The 18,260-nt window shown below is 45.8% G+C and overlaps 1 protein-coding gene across 3 annotated transcripts in view; it reads right to left on the reverse strand.

Annotated features, from left to right (window-relative positions):
* The window catches only part of L3MBTL4 (L3MBTL histone methyl-lysine binding protein 4), a 2,903,854-nt gene that overhangs the window by 1,724,100 nt on the left and 1,161,494 nt on the right, over nt 1-18,260 (reverse strand). The window lies entirely within an intron of this gene.

Below are 18,260 nucleotides of genomic sequence, written 5' to 3' on the forward strand. Positions count from 1 at the left end.
TGTACTGATGTACATCAAACACTATATCACTAGGTGGCTCAGTGATGAGGCTCAGTGCTCTTACTGCTTAAGAATGACGGACTGTTACTGATGTTACTGATGTACATCAAACACTATATCACTAGGTGGCTCAGTGATGAGGCTCAGTGCTCTTACTGCTTGAGAATGGTGGACTGTACTGATGTACATCAAACACTATCACTAGGTGGCTCAGTGATGAGGCTCAGTGCTCTTACTGCTTGAGAATGGTGGACTGTACTGATGTACATCAAACACTATGTCACTAGGTGGCTCAGTGATGAGGCTCAGTGCTCTTACTGCTTGAGAAGATGGACTGTTACTGATGTTACTGATGTACATCAAACACTATATCACTAGGTGGCTCAGTGATGAGGCTCAGTGCTCTTACTGCTTGAGAATGGTGGACTGTACTGATGTACATCAAACACTATGTCACTAGGTGGCTCAGGGATGAGGCTCAGTGCTCTTATTGCTTGAGAATGGTGGACTGTACTGATGTACATCAAACACTATATCACTAGGTGGCTCAGTGATGAGGCTCAGTGCTCTTACTGCTTGAGAATGATGGACTGTACTGATGTACATCAAACACTATATCACTAGGTGGGTTGCAAACTGGCTCACAGATAAAACCCACAGTGTGAAAGCAGACGACTCCAAGTCCGCAGAAGTGGAGTCCCACACGCTTTGGTCCTGGGTCCTCTCCTGTTTGGTATCTACTTCTTTGAAGTCCAGGCCAACACGAAGGGACTCTGGCTGACAAAGTTCACAGACGACTGCAAGTTGGGAGCTATTATTAACTCCCCAGGTGATGCTGACATCCTACAGAATGGCCTCACTGTAACCAATGACTGGTGTAAGAACCATGACCTTAAGCTCAATGCCAAAAAATGTGTCATCATCCCCTTTGGGGAAAAACCAGGTTCCCATGAATTACCACACTGATGGAAGTCCAATGAACACAGAAGACGTTATAAGGGATCTGGGAACACAGGTTGACAGCAACCTCTCTTTTGATCACCACATTGCCACTGTGGTCAGAAAGTCCTTCTATGTGGCACATCTCATTACTAAGGGTTTTGCATCCAGGAAGAAAGAGGTCATTGTTTCTCTCTACTCTTCCCTCATTTGGCCAATCATCGAGTACAATGCCCCATTTGGCATGTACCTCACCAGACACCTGCTATGGATCAGACTTCCCATACATGTCAAGCAGAGCACCTCGCTGACCCTCTTCAAGATAAATCTTGATGAGTGGATGAGAAACAGAAAATTCACCCCAGGGATAACACCAGTGGCTCTACTCAACAGAGGCACTGGGAACTAAGGTCGGGTGGCACTATGCCAGGGTAATCCTATGGCTAGGCTTGTAAAGGCCCCAGGGCCATTAGCCTAGTACACACCTATGAACCTAGGTACCATATAAAGTAGCATGTTGCAATAACAGCAATTAAAATTATTTCTTTGCAGGGAGTTTTACTCTCCATAATAGTATATTTTAAAGGAAGAGAATGACATAATAAATGTGTTTCTATTCTCCAGCATTAGTCACCCATCTGACTACTTTTTCCTAGTAAAGGTTCCCTACACAAATGTTATGTCCATCTTGTTCAGCCGTACCTCTGGTGCCAGCTGGCTAATACTCATAAAACAGCTGTATCTCCAGTGCCAGCTGGCTAATACCCATAAAACAGCAGTATTACGGGACTATCTGTACCTCTGGTGCCAGCTGGCTAATACCCATAAAACAGCAGTATTATGGGACTATCTGTACCTTTGGTGCCAGCTGGCTAATACTCATAAAAGAGCAGTATTATGGGACTCTGCACCTCTGGCACCAGAGATACAGCAGTATTATAGAACTATCTGTACCTCTGGTGCCAGCTGGTTAATACCCATAAAACAGCAGTATTATGAGACTCTCTGTACCTCAGAATGCACTGAAGATGGCAAATACTAAGCCGAAACCGGTTTGCTGCTTATGGATTTTTTGGGTTTGCCCTAATAAATATATCTACAAATTGTTTGTAACTTCTCCTGGTGCTGGATATATTTTATTGAGTTTAATATTGGTTTAATCCGTGCACCCTGTCTCCTTGCATGTATTTGGTTGGTCGCCAGCCGGCTAATACCCATAAAAAAAGCAGTATAAGAGACTATCTCTACTTCCGTTGCCAACTGGCTAATACCCATAAAACAGCAGTATTATGGGACTATCTGCACCTCTGATATCAGCTGGCTAATACCCCATAAAACAGCAGTGTTATGGGACTACCTGTACCTCTGGTGCCAGATGGCTAATACCCATAAAACAGCAGTATTATGGGACTATCTGTACCTCTGGTGCCAGCTGGCTAATACCTATAAAACAGCGGTATTATGGGACTATCTGTACCTGTGGTGCCAGCAGGCTAATCCCCATAAAACAGCAGTATTATGGGACTATCTGTACCTGCAGTGCCAGCAGGCTAATACCCATAAAACAGCAGTATTATGGGACTCCTGTACCTCTGGTGCCAGCTGGCTAATACCCATAAAACAGTAGTATTATGGGACTCTCTTTACCTCTGGTGCCAGCAGGCTAATCCCCATAAAACAGCAGTATTATGGGACTATCTGTACCTGCGGTGCCAGCAGGCTAATACCCATAAAACAGCAGTATTATGGGACTCTCTGTACCTCTGGTGCCAGCTGGCTAATACCCATAAAACAGCAGTATTATGGGCCTCTCTGTATTTCTGGTGCCAGCTGGCTAATACCCATAAAACAGCAGTATTATGGGACTCAATGTACCTCTGGTGCCAGCTGGCTCATACCCATAAAACAGCAGTATTATGGGACTCTCTGCACCTCTGTACCAGCTGGCTAATACCCATAAAACAGCAGTATTATGGGACTCTCTGTACCTGTGCTGCCAGCTGGCTCATACCCATAAAACAGCAGTATTATGGGACTCTGCACCTCTGGTACCAGCTGGCTAATACCCATAAAACAGCAATATTATGGGACTCTCTGTACCTCTGGTGCCAGCTGGTTAACACCCATAAAACTGCAATATTATGGGACTCAATGTACCGCCAGTGCCAGCTGGCTCATACCCATAAAACAGCAATACTATGGGATTATCTGTACGGCCAGTACCATCTGGCTAATACCACATAAAACAGCAGTATTATGGGATTATCTGTACCACCAGTGTCAGCTGGCTAGTACCACATAAAACAGCAGTATCTGTACCTTTGGTGCCAGCTGGCTATTACCCATAAAACAGCAGTGTTATGGGACTATCTGTACCTCTGGTACCAACTGGCTAATACCCATAAAACAGCAGTATCTGTACCTTTGGTGCCAGCTGGCTAATACCCATAAAACAGCAGTGTTATGGGACTATCTGTACCTTTGGTCCCAGATGGCTAATACCCATAAAACAACAGTGTTATGGGACTATCTGTACCTCTGGTGCCAGATGGCTAATACCCAAAAAACAGCAGTGTTACGGGACTATCTGTACCGATGGTGCCAGCTGGCTAATACCCATAAAACAACAGTATTATGGGACTATCTTTACCTCTGGTGCCAGCTGGCTAATACCCATAAAACAGCAGTATTACGGGACTCTCTGTACTTCTGGTGCCAACTGGCTAATACCCATAAAACAGCAGCATTTTTGGACACTCAGTACCTCTGGTGCCAGCTGGTTAATACCCATAAAACGGTAGTATTATAGGGTTATCTGTATTGCTGGTGCCAGCTGGCAAATACCCATAAAACAGCAATATTATTGGACTATCTGTACCTCTGGTGCCAGCTGGCTAATTAATACCCATAGAACAGCAGTCTTACGGGACTCTCTGTACTTCTTGTGCTAGCTGGCTAACAGTCCAAATATTTTTGGACTATCTATCGCTGGTGCCAGTGGGTTAATACCCATAACGGTACTATTATGGGACTATCTGTACCTCTGGTGCCAGCTGGCTAATACCCCATAAAACAGAAGTATTTTTAGACTCTCTGTACCTCTGGTGCCAGCCGGTTAATACCCATAAAACAGTAGTATTATAGGACTATTTGTACCTCTGGTGCCGGCTGGCTAATACCCATAAAGCAGCAACATTATGTGGTGCTTTGTACCTCTGGTCCCAGCTGGCTAATACCCATAAAACAGCATTATTAGTGAACTATCTGTACCTCTGGTAATAGCTGGTTAATACCCATAAAACGGCAGTATTACTGGACTATCTGTACCTCTGTAGCCATGTGGTTAATACCCATAAAACAACAGTATTATGGGACAATCTGTACCTCCGGTGCCAGCTGGTTAATACCCATAAAACAGTAGTATTATGGGACTCTGTACCTCTGGTGCTAGCTGGCTAATATCCATAAATGAGAAGTTATGTACCTACCATAACGTTCATGTTAGTTGTCTTCTCTCGCCTTCTTTCTTGCTTGATGGGTTCGGAGCCGATCCTCGGCTCCGACTCGGCACTTGCTAAGCTCGAGAGTCACTTTTACCAGCTCGAGGCAGCCCCATATCCCATGATGCAAGGCGGTAAGTACCCAGATCTCGTTTGTACCTATAGGGAAAAACACCTAGCACAAAAAACTTTCCACTGAGGAAAGAAAGCAATTAGCCTAAAGGAAGGGCTGTAATGGGAACCAGGTAACTAACTGGTGCCTAAAGAAGCAATCTTCCAAACAAGGGAGATCAAGGTCTGTCCAGGCAAGGGGGTAGGAGGGAGGGTCGCAAGAAAGAAGGCGAGAGAAGACAACTAACATGGAACTTTATGGTAGGTACATAACTTCTCAATGTTAAGTTGTCAATCTCGCCTTCATTCTTGCTTGATGGGACCACGTCCCTAGCACCTCTATCCTGGGTGGCTCAATGGAACAGACTCTTGAGAACCGTAGAACCAAAACTGGCTCTATCCCTGGAGACCAAATCCAATTTGTAATGAGAAACAAAGGTATGAGGAGTGGCCCAAGTGGCTGCTGCACAAATAGTGTCTAAAGGGAGTCTAGCCTGAAAGGCTGTGAAAGTGGCTAAACTTCTGGTGGAATGCGCTTTTGGTTTTAAGCACAGCTGTTTGCCCCTGAGCTGATAGATTTCGGAGATGGTGGAAGAAAGCCATCTAGATAAGGTCACTTTGGAAACAGGAAGGCCTTTCTTATTTTCAGCATAAGAAAGAAAGAGCTGATCGGATTTCCTGAATTGTTTTGTTCTGTCCAAATAATATCTGAGTTGGTGGTGAACATCAAGATAATGTAATTTTTGTTCCGATCTGTTGGAGTAATTAGGGAAAAATACAGGGAGATCAATAGATTGGTTCAAATTAGTTTTCGAAGCCACCTTGGGCAAAAAGGATGGATTAGTTCTCAAGGATACCCTGTCCTTGTGGAAGACCAAATAAGGGGGACGAACAGAGAGAGCATGAAGTTCTGACACTCTCCTGGCCGAGGTAATAGCAACAAGGAAGAGTGTTTTCCATGAAAGAAACCAGTGAACATGAAACAGCTGGCTCGAAGGGAGGAAGAATTAAGGATGTCAGCACTAGATTTAGGTCCCATTGAGGAGGAGGACTCCTTACAGGAGGTTTAAGGAGAAAAATCCCGTTTAGAAAAGCTCTACAAAGCCTGTGGGACATAATGTTGTGATCTGCAAACCCGACATGAAAGTTCGAGATAGCAGCCAACTGAACTTTGACCGTGGAAGATGAAGAGCCCGAGTGAAAGATTTTAGCTAAAAAATCCAAAACTGCATGAACAGGGGCAGTAAAGGGATCTATACTCTTTGATTTTGCCCAAAAAGAGAAGCGTTTCCACTTGCTGGTATAAATCCTTCTAGTAGAGGATTTAAGGGAAGCCACTATGATATCCCTAACCGGGTTAGAGATCATAGGAAGCCTGGCTAAGGAAGGAAGTGGAGCAACCAAGCTGTGAGGTTGAGAGAAGGAATGGACCGATGCAGGTGACCCGATTGGTGGATCAGAAGGTCTGGCACTGGGTCCAGATGCCACGGCTGCACCAATAGGTGACGATGGAGGAACGGAAACCAAATTTATCGAGACCAATAGGGGGCAATGAGAATCATTTTGGCTCTCAAAACGGTGGCTTTCTGGAGTACTTGTGGAAACAATGGAAAGGGAGGAAAGGCATAAAGAAGTCCCTGGGGCAAATCTTGGGTAAGAGCGTCTCTGGGGGGATGGCCTGGCAGTGGGAAGAGAGAGAAGAAGTCTGGGCATTTGCTGTTTTGGGGAGTAGCAAAAAGATCGCAACATGGGCGGCCCCATTCTAGAAAAATCTCCTCCACTATAGATTGTTTGAGAGACCACTCATGAGGCATGAGAATAGCTCTGCTCAATCTGTCCGCTAAAATGTTGGTTTTCCCAGGGATATGCGTTGCTACCAGACACCGATGAGAGGAGATCGCCCATTGCCAAAGTCTGAGAGCTTCTCGACACAAGGGGTAGGACTTGGTTCCGCCCTGCTTGTTGATATACCATACTACAGACATGTTGTCCGTGTGAACTGCAATTGTTCCCAAGGGAAGAAAGTCGTTGAGGGCTTGCAACGTTAAAAGCATTGCTCTCATCTCTAGGACATTTATGTGCAGGTGGTATTCAAACGGTTGCCACGTCCCATGAACCATCCTGCCCTGATAATGACCCCCCCACCCGATCAGGGAGGCGTCCGTAGTGACTGTGGCTACCGGGGCCGGGGATACAAAGAGTCTGCCCTGATGAATCTGGGGAGAAGAAATCCACCAGGATAGGTGGTTTTTGCAAGCTTGTGTCACCAGGATTTGGTGACGCATGGGAAGTTGTTGGTAAGACCACTGGGTGAACAACATCCATTGAAGGAGACGCATGTAGAAGCGGGCCAAGGGAAGAAGAGTAATGGCCGCTGCCATGAGGCCCAACACTTTCAGGACCAGTCTGGCTTGCACCTTTTTGCTGGCAAGGATGATCCGCACGTGACTTTGGATATCTGAGATTCTTTGGTCTGTGAGGGTTGCTGACATCCAAACAGTGTCTAAATTTGCGCCTATGAAAGTAATAGACTGGCAGGGCAACAAGGAGGATTTTTCGTAGTTGATCGAAATTCCTAACTGAGTGCAGAGATTTAGGGTGTAATCCCTGGCTTGGAGAAGTTGATGCCTGGTGGTGGCTGAAAGGAGCCAGTCGTCGAGATACGGAAACACCTGGAATCCTTGACGTCTCAGGTGAGCCATGACCACTGCCATACATTTGGTGAACACTCTGGAGGCTGTAGTGAGACCAAAGGGCAGGGTTCTGAATTGAAAATGACTGGACCCCTGCCGAAAGCGGAGAAACCTTCTGGAGCGTCTGTGAATTTTTATGTGATAGTACGCATCCTGAAGTTCTATTGAGCACATCCAGTTGTCTTTGCCCAGGAAGGGCAAAATTGATTGAAGTGTGACCATTCGAAATCTCGTCTTTTTCACAGACTTGTTGAGTCTGCTGAGGTCCAATATTGGTCTCCAATCTCCCGTCTTTTTGGGGACCAAAAAGAACCTTGAGTAGATTCCGGCTCTGAATAGTCTGTTGTAACTGGCTGAATGGCCCTTTTGTGTAGAAGCTTTGATACTTCTAACATTGCCATTTCCCTTAGACCGGGTGGCACATCTGGAAGGGAATTTGTGAGTGAAGGGACTTTCCTCGAAAGGAATTTTGTAACCCTCGGATATGATCGACTGTACCCATCTGTCTTGTGAGAGGGAACGCCAGGCTTGTGGGTACAGCGATAATCTTGCCCCAACTGCCTCCAAGGAAGGACAGTCGGGCAACACCTCAGGGATGCTGGAAGGGCTTGTCAGAGAGACTCTCTGCTTCCTGGTTTTGTGGACCCCTCTGCCTCTAGGGCGTCTGTTATTATTACCCCCTCTGCCTCTAGGGGTAAACTGACCACGTGTATCCGGCGTGACTCCTTGGGATTTGTGGAACCACATCTTTCCACCCTTCTGTCCTTTGGGGTAAGGTCTAGAAGGAGTGGAAAACAGACCCCACGGCAGAAAGAGTCTTGCCGTCCTGCTCACACCTGGTCAATGTATCCTTCACTTGAGGACCAAACAAAGTTGACCCATCAAAGGGAGAGTTTGTGAAGGACGCCTTGAAGGGATCTGCAAAATTACAGAGCCGCATCCAGGATTGATGTCTCAGAGCCACTCCTGTACCTGCGGCTCTACTCGCTCCATCTGCTGCATACGAAATCAGCCGCATGGAGGAGTTGGTTATGGAGTTAAGGATTCCTAGCTGAGAAGCAATCTTGTCTTGTGCCCCCGGAGCTGCAGGATCCTGTACTACCTCACCTAGTTCTTTAAGGATGTCCCTTAAGAGTCTGGTGAAGTGACCCAAATAATTCAGCGAACGCATGGCAAAGGTCGCTGAGGAGAACATCCGGTTACCATACCTGTCCATGGTCCTGGAATCCTTGTTAGGAGGATGGACTGGTACGGAAGGATCTGCAAGTTCCTTTTTAGTGGCGGCCGCCACCACCATGGCATCAACAGGGACACCTTTTGTAAGGAATTGCTGTTCGGAAGGGGCTGTAATAAATTTAGAAGGCCTCCTGGGAACTGGCTCTACGGAATCAGGAGAAGCCCAAGCCTTTTGAGCGATTACCTGCATGAGGGGGTCAAAAGGCAGAGACACCAAGGAGGTGGAGGGTCGAGAACCAAACGCCTCTAGGTATACTGACTCATCATCGGAGGGATTTATGGCGAGCCGGTTTCCCCTCTGTTTCAGGAGTTCTAGGATGTCTGAAAAGGAGACATCCTCAGAGGGGGATCTTGGGGACCCCTCCGACTCATCTAAGTCGGTATCCGAAGTAGTAGACTCAGGGGAGTCCAGGTGCTTCCTCTTACAAGTCCTCTTGCGCGGAGGATCCCTTGACGGATCAGGAGAATCCTCGGAAGAGGGGGTTCCTCCCAGTGGGGAAACCTGAGGCGGTGGATCTCTCGGTCCGGGAGCAAGAGAGCGGGAAGAGATATCAACAGGCACTGTAGAGGGAGGAGCTAAAGGAATAGACTGCTGACTGAGCCCAGGGGCCAGCACACTCCTCATCACCTCGAAGGCTCCCCTCCCAGGGAGATCTGAGAGAACCCGTTCCGAAGAAACTGAGACTCCTGGGCCCACCGAAAGGGAAGGCTCCGAGGCAGATGTCGGAGCCGAGCTCACCAAGGCCGAAGCTCCAAGGGGAAGAGCGGGGTCGGACGAGGGTCCGATGCCACTCACCCCCTCGGAGCAGACCAGAGAAGCCCGGCCACCGAATCCCTCCAAGGAAGGTCTCGAGGAGGAGATAAGAGTAGATGCTGAAGGCGCAGAAGGGGGGGGGTATCTGGCCCTCAGCCATAGCAGTAACTATTCCCGTAGACTCCAGCTCCACACTCTGGGGTAGAATCGAAGGAGGAACTTGAAGAGGGTGTGGACTAATAGTCGTCTGTTGAGACGGACTATGAAGCATTTAGGCTAGTGCCTGTGATTTTAACAATCTGCTTACCACCCTCTCTAAATCATGGTCTGACAACCTGGAAGACCTAGATGATCGGCTCCGATGGCTCCGCTCCGAAAGAAGAGGTGAGGCCGGAGCCGACAGTATCGGTTCCAAAGAGGGAGACCTGGACCTCTTCCTCGAAGGAACCATCGGAGCCGAAGAAACCACGGATCCAGATGGAGCCGATAACTTATCGGCTCCGAGTGTAGGTATAGATGTATCGGCTCCAGCCGGAGCCGATACAGGCAAGGAAATCATGGTGTCGGAGCCGGTCGGCGCCGACACCGAAGCCCTAGCCACATGGGTGTCGGAACCAGTCAGAGCCGACACCAAAGTGACCTTCAAAGTATCGGCACCGATAGCCATCAGTGCCGAAGATTTCTCCAAACTAAGATCGGCTCCAGCCAGAGCCGATCTCGACTCTGAAGGAGTCAGAGCCAAGGCCGAAGGCTTAGGTACAGAAACCTGGGCCTTGGTAGTCTTAGAGGGCTTACCCGGAGCCGATTTTGCCGGGGAGCCCTCCGGTTTAAGAAGTCCTCTTAATATAAGTTTATTTCTCCTTTCCTGCAGGACTCTCTGGCTAAAAGAGTGACAAATTGCATAGGAGTCCTGCAGGTGGAGAGGTCCCAGGCAGTATATACAAGAAGTGTGACCATCTGTCAGAGACATCTTCTGACAGCACGAGTCACACTTCTTGAAGCCTGAGACCCTCTGTTCTTTGGACATAGTGCTATCCAAAACACAAAAACACACACACACAGTCCCGAATCAGAACAATTAAGTTAAAGGTATAACTAAAAACACACACACACACCCTAACAGTAGGGGGGGATGGGAGGGAATGAAGGCCTGACTAAAAATATAAACTAGGGAAAGGTAAAATTAGTCAGAAAAACCCTTACAAGTATCTTAACAATAAAGGAAAATTATTGAAAGAGAAAAAAATTTGGAATGGGGTGACTAAATGTATAAAAATAAACACTTACCAGGAGCTGGTAAAAGGATTACCTCATCAGCGAAGCGGCAAATGAGATCTGGGTACTTACCGCCTTGCATCATGGGATATGGGGCTGCCTCGAGCTGGTAAAAGTGACTCTCGAGCTTAGCAAGTGCCGAGTCGGAGCCGAGGATCGGCTCCGAACCCATCAAGCAAGAATGAAGGCGAGATTGACAACTTAACATACAGCAGTATTATGGGACTGTACCTCTGGTGCCAGCTGGCTAATACCCATAAAACAGCAGTATTATGGGACTGTCTGTACCTCTTTTGCCAGCTGGGTAATACCCATAAAAAAGCAGTATTATGGGACTATCTGTACCTCTGGTACTAGCTGGCTAATACCCATAAAACAGCAGTATTAGTGGACTATGTGTACCACTGTTGCCAGCTGGTTAATACCCATAAAACAGCAGTATTATGGGACTAACTATACCTCTGGTGCCAGCTGGCTAATACCCATAAAACAGTAGTATTACGGCACTATCTGTACCTCCGGTGCCAGCTGGCTAATACCCATACAACAGCAGTATTATGGGATTATCTGTACCTCCAGTGTCAGCTGGCTACTACCACATAAAACAGCAGTATCTGTACCTATGGTGCCAGCTGGCTAATACCCATAAAACAGCAGTGTTATGGGACTATCTGTACCTCCGGTACCAGCTGGCTAATACCCATAAAACAGCAGTGTTATGGGACTGTCTGTACCTCCGGTACCAGCTGGCTAATACCCATAAAACAGCAGTGTTACGGGACTATCTGTACTTTTGGTCCCAGACGGCTAATACCCATAAAACAACAGTATTATGGGACTATGTGTACCTCTGGTGCCAGATGGCTAATACCCATAAAACAGCAGTGTTACGGGACTATCTGTACCTCTGGTGCCAGCTGGCTAATACCCATAAAACAACAGTATTATGGGACTGTACCTCTGGTGCCAGCTGGCTAATATCCATAAAACAGCAGTATTACGGGATTCTCTGTACTTCTGCTGCCAACTGGCTAATACCCATAAAACAGCAGTATTTTTGGACACTCTGTACCTCTAGTGCCAGCTGGTTAATACCCATAAAACGGTAGTATTATAGGGCTATCTGTACCTCTGGTGCCAGCTGGCAAATAGCCATAAAACAGCAATATTATAGGACTCTCTGTACCTCTGGTCCCAGCTGGCTAATACCCATGAAGCAGCATTATTACTGGACTATCTGAACCTCTGTTGCCAGCTAGTTAATACCCATAAAACAGCAGTATCATGGGACTATCTGTACCTCTGGTGCCAGCCGGCTAATACCCATAAAACAGCAGTGTTATGGGACTACCTGTACCTCTGGTTGCCAGATGGCTAATACCCATAAAACAGCAGTATTATGGGACTATCTGTACCTTTGGTGCCAGCCGGCTTACATAAGTAATGTATAACCAAAAGTCAAATTCATTACAGAAATTGACAGCAATAAACACTGTAATCACACATTAGCTACATAAAATTTAGAGCAAGCCTATGCAGCACAGGAGACTAATCCCAATCTAAATTCAAGGCACATCTGATGATAGACATATTCATACTGCTGCAAAAAGCTCTCTCTCAAAATGACAGCATATTCGTAAGCACAGCCTTTTCATGTAAATACATCATAAATATTGGTTTTCTTAAAGCACTTTGCCATATGGCAGTATGGTGTATTAGGTAACCTGACATAAAATGGTAGCATTATATAGATCAAATATATTCGTGGGCAATTCTACCAAGGCTTGTGACCTTTACATACAGTCAGGATGACAATGACAAGAGTCACCCTGCACACATGCAGCTCTACAATGAAGTTCATAATGTTTTTACTGAATTGGGATAACAGGTTTCATTTCCCACAGCATCACATGACTCCAGTGGAAAGATTACTGTGCTACTGACTTTAAAGTTTTTTTTTTTATATTAAACAATTGGCTCTCTCTCATACACATCAATTAAACTAATTGCCTAGTTCTGAACAATAAATACAGTGGATATAAAGAGTGTACACACCCCTGTGTGATATAAAAAAATGAGACCACAATAAATCATTTCAAAACTTTTCCCACCTTTAATGTGACGTACAACCTGCACAATTCAATTGAAAAACAAACAAATCGGTTAGGGGAAAAAATATAAAAAATAAAAAACGTACGATACGTTGGCTGCATAAGTATGCACACCTTTAAACTAATACTTTGTTGAAGCACCTTTTAATTTAATTACAGCATTCTGTCTTCTTGGGTACATACCTGCCATCAATTAAAGAGACTCTGATTAACCCCAAATAATGTTCAGCTGTCCTAGTAGGATTTTCCTTACATTTCCTCAGTTGCCTGCTACAGTAAGCCATGGTTCGCACAGAGCTTACAAAGCATCAAAGGGATGTCATTGTTGAAAGCTATCAGTCAGGAGAAGGGTACAAAACAATTTCACAGCATTGGATATACCATGGAACACAGTGAAAACTGTCATCAAAAAGTGGAGAAAATATGGGACAACGACGACGCTGCAAAGAGCTGGACAGCCCTCCAAAACAGATTAAAGACCAGAAGAAAACTGGTCAGGGAGGCTGCCAAGAGACTTACAGCAACACTGAAGGAGCTGCAGGAATTTCTGGCAAGTACTGGTTGTGTACTACATGTGATAACAATCTCCCGTATTCTCCGTATGTCTGGACTATGGGGTAGGGGGTTGCAAGACAGAAGCCTTTTCTTACACAGAAAAATATCCAGGCCTGGCTAAAATATGCAAAACAATACACTGAATCTCCCAAAAGCATGTGGGAAAATGTGTTATGGTTTAATAAGACCAAGGTTGAACTTTTTGGCCACAATTCCAAAAGGTACGTTTGGCGCAAAAACAGTTTGCATCACCAAAAGAACACTATCCCCATGGTGAAACATGGTGGTAGCAGTATCGTGCTTTGGGTTGCTTTTCTTCAGCTGGAACTGGGGTTTTAGTTAAGGTGGAGGGAATTATGAACAGTTCCAAATACCAGTCACTTTTGGCTCAAAACCTTCAGGCATCTGCTATAAAGTTGAAAATGAAGAGGAATTTTACCTTTCAACACAACAATGGCCCCAAGCATACATCCAAATCAACAAAAGAATGGCTTTACCAGAAGAAAATTAAAGTTTTGGAATGGCCCAGCCAGAGACCAGACCTAAATCCAATAGAAAATCTCTGGGGTGACCTGCAGACGGCTGTGCACAAGAGATGCCCTTGCAATCTGACAGATTTCGAGTGCTTTTGCAAGAAAGAGTGGGCAAATACTGCCAAGTCAAGATGTGCCATGTTGATAGACTCCTACCAAAGAAGACTGAATGCTGTAATTAAATCAATAGGTGCTTCAACAAAGTATTAGTTTAAGGGTGTGCACACTTATGCAACCAGCTTACTGTATGTTTTTTTATTTGTTATATCCCCCCAACAGATTTGTTTGTTTTTCAACTGTATTGCAGAGGTTATAAGTCACATTAAAAAAATGGGAAAATTTTTGAAATGATTTATCGTGGTCTCATTTTTTTATATCATAAAAACCTGGCATTTTAACAGGGATGTGTACACCTAAGTAGACTGTTTTTACAGTTTAGACCCCAACAACATTTAAGAAGCTGTTGGTTTACATGTCTCTAGCGAGCAATGATCGAGGTCATTACATATCTCTTTAGACTAATGAATATATTACTGTAAGATTACTCTGTTTTCACTAATTGTGGCTACTGTGTATGTATGTATATACTACCATTAATTAAGACTCACTGCATTTTGTATCTAAATATACTAATTTTGTAGTTTTTGTTACATGTTATTCATATGTGTGGAGCTTTCCCCCCTGGCCTCCACTGAAAATGGACCTGTGTCCAGTGGACCAGTGGACTATACCAATTGTTGTATCTTTCGGCTTTTCCCGGTTAGGGGTCGCCACAGTGGAACTCCGGTCCGCTAATGATTGGCAGTAGATTTTTATGTACCGACTTGCCAGGCCTGACGCACAACCTTCAACGAAGGTACGCCCATTCACGCATGTCTCTATCCCAATTAACAAATGTAAATTAAATATAAATAATAAATACATGTACTGCCTTTTTTTCGATGTCAACTTGCCCTATTAGCTCTAAGCTACTAATCAATTTAAAAAACAAAAAAAATAATAACATAATGCTCCTCTGAACTCCCCAACTGCTTATCTGCAAATCAGGACAAAGTAATTCAAGATCCTCAATGCACTCCTCTCCGAGTTATTAAATAAAAATACCTTCACTTATGACCTGACTAACATTTTCCTTTCTAGTGTCACAGAAGCCCAAAAAACTCAGTAGCTTCTAATATGCTAATTCTCAAACTGCAAGATAGACTTCCAATCCTGATTTTACACTCTACACATAATAAATTCCTTTTTACAAGTAGCTGAACATAACTTTCTGTACTTCATTTATCTGGGCAGCCATAGTAAGGACTAATGCCTTATAATACTGAAGGCAAACCAGCTATTATTTTCCTAGCAATTTTTGGCTCCCTGTTGCCCACCATCAGCTGCTCCCATGGCCTCTCCTCGCCTCATTCAGAAGGTCTACCAAAACTTGTCTACCCTCACCAGGACTAACTCAGATCCATGTTCTGGGGTTTTGAGAAGATCAAGGTATCCTGAGGCGGCATCACACTGTTTTTGTTTCTAAGGTCCCACCCCCTATGCATCTGTCTTGTCCCATGGGAGGGTGTGCAATACCCATCCTCCCCCACCTCCACTTTAAGGTCCCACCCCCTATGCACCCATCATGTCCCACGAGAGGGTGTGTAATACCCATCCTCCCCAACCTGCACTATAAGGTCCCACCACCTATGCACCCATCCGGTCTCACAGAAGGGTGTCTAATACCCATCCTCTCCCACCTGCACTCTAAGAACCCACCCCCTATGCACCAGTCCTGTCCCATGGGAGGGTGTGCAATACTCATGCTCCCCCACCTGCCCTTAAGGTATTCAAACTCTGGTTGCGTAGGCTATAGCCAAGGATTTATTCCTCTCCATTATTGCAAGGGGATCCTACAAACTAACATCTGCCCCCCCCCGCCAAGTGAATAAACACAGAGCACAGACATTACAGCTGTGTAAGTAAACTTACCAGAACAGTAAATGATCTAATAGATCACTACTGCAGTAGCCTAAGCTATTTGGAATTATATCCTGCCACAGATATGAACACTGGCCAGCTTTCAAAGATTTAGGGTACCTTCCACGTGCCATAACCACTGTAGGGCTCGAGGGCAGCTGTATAAAAGCAGCATATAGGGGACCACAAGCTTCAGAGGTTTCCTACCTCAAGGGAAGATAAGGTCTTGAAAGGTAATCATGCTAGGAAAGGAATACCCAGTACATACATAACATCTGTAATTATATACACAAGGATATACGTATGTATATATGTGTGTGTGTATAAATGCACACCCACACATATACATGTATATCCACACCGTGGCAATACAACAAAAAACAAGGGGGATGGAGGGATGTGACAGCTACTGCAACAGTGCTCTATTAGAACATGTACTGTTATGGCAAGTTTACTTACACAACTGTACTATGTTCAACATTACGCCACTGCTGCAGTGGATAAACAAATATGGGTCTACTGCCATACTTTTGGATAATACAGGGAGAAAGAAGGCATTCAAGAATCCAGGAGCCTCTGGACAACGATCCAAGAGAAAAAAGCTTGTTCTGGACGTGGCAACAGAGACCAGTTTGTAATTCTGTGTTAAAGTATGAATACAGAACCAAGTTGCTGTATCTAAAATACTACAGTCCACCTCTTTCCAAAAAACATAGGAGAATCCAAAGCCTTGGTAGAGTGAGCCTTAACCCTGGCCGGAAATTACCTCTTATGGCTAGAAAAGCAGAAAGAAGCAGCATGAGACAACCACCTAGAAACTCAGCACGAGACAGCCACCTAGAAACACAGCACAAGACAACCACCTAGAAACTCAGTATGAGAGAGCCACCTAGAAACTCAGCACGAGACAGCCATCTAGAAACTCAGCACGAGACAGCCATCTAGAAACTCAGCATGAGACAACCGCCTAGAAACTCAGCACGAGACAACCGCCTAGAAACTCAGCACGAGACAGCCACCTAGAAACTCAGGACGAGACAGCCACCTAGAAATTCAGCACGAGACAGCCACCTAGAAACTGCGCACGAGACAGCCACCTAGGAACTCAGCACGAGACAGCCACCTAGAAACTGAGCACGAGACAGCCACCTAGAAACTGAGCACGAGACAGCCACCTAGAAACTCAGCATGAGACAACCACCTAGAAAACTCAGCACGAGACAACCACCTAGTAACTCAGCACGAGACAACCAACTAGAAACCCAGCACAAGACAGCCAACTAGAAACTCAGCAAGAGACAGCCACCTAGAAACTCAGTACGAGAAACTCAGCATGAGACAACCACCTAGAAACACAGCACGAGACAACCACCTAGAAACTGAGCACGAGACAACCACCTAGAAACTCAGTACGAGAAACTCAGCACGAGACAACCACCTAGAAATTCAGCACGAGACAACCACCTACAAACTCAGCACGAGACAGCCACCTAGAAACTCAGCACGAGACAGCCACCTAGAAACTCAGCACAAGACAGCCACCTAGAAACTCAGCACGATACAACCACCTAGAAACTCAGCACGAGACAACCACCTAGAAATTCAGCACGAGACAACCACCTACAAACTCAGCACTAGACAGCCACCTAGAAACTCAGCACGAGGCAGCCACCTAGAAACTCAGCACAAGACAGTCACCTAGAAACTCAGCACGGGACAACCACCTAGAAACTCAGCACGGGACAGCCACCTAGAAACTCAGCACGAGACAGCCACCTAGAAACTCAGTACGAGACAGCCACCTAGAAACTCAGCACGAGACAACCACCTAGTAACTCAGCACGAGACAACCACCTAGAAACTCAGCACGAGACAGCCACCTAGAAACTCAGCAAGAGACAACCATCTAGAAACTCAGCACGAGACAACCACCTAGAAACTCAGCACGAGACAACCACCTAGAAACTCAGCACGAGACAACCACCTACAAACTCAGCACGAGACAACCACCTAGAAACTCAGCACGAGACAACCACCTAGAAACTCAGCACGAGACAACCACCTAGAAACTCAGCACGAGACAACCACCTACAAACTCAGCACGAGACAACCACCTTGAAACTCAGCACGAGACAGCCACCTAGAAACTCAGCACGAGACAGCCACCTAGAAACTCAGCACGAGACAGCCGCCTAGAAATTCAGCACGAGACAGCCGCCTAGAAACTGAGCAGGAGACAGCCGCCTAGAAACTGAGCACGAGACAGCCACCTAGAAACAGAGCACGAGACAACCACCTAGAAACTCAGCATGAGACAACCATCTAGAAACTCAGCACAAGACAGCCAACTAGAAACTCAGCAAGAGACAGCCACCTAGTAACTCAGGACGAGAAAGCCACCTAGAAATTCAGCACGAGACAGCCAACTAGAAACTGAGCACGAGACAGCCACCTAGAAACTCAGCACGAGACAGCCACCTAGAAACTCAGCACGAGACAACCACCTAGAAACTCAGCACGAGACAACCACCTAGAAACTCAGCACGAGACAACCACCTAGAAACTCAGCACGAGACAGCCACCTAGAAACTCAG

This window comes from Protopterus annectens, chromosome 3.part1 (assembly GCF_019279795.1).
Source record: "Protopterus annectens isolate FY-2018-M chromosome 3.part1, PAN1.0, whole genome shotgun sequence".
In the NCBI taxonomy this organism is placed as follows: Eukaryota; Metazoa; Chordata; order Ceratodontiformes; family Protopteridae; genus Protopterus; species Protopterus annectens.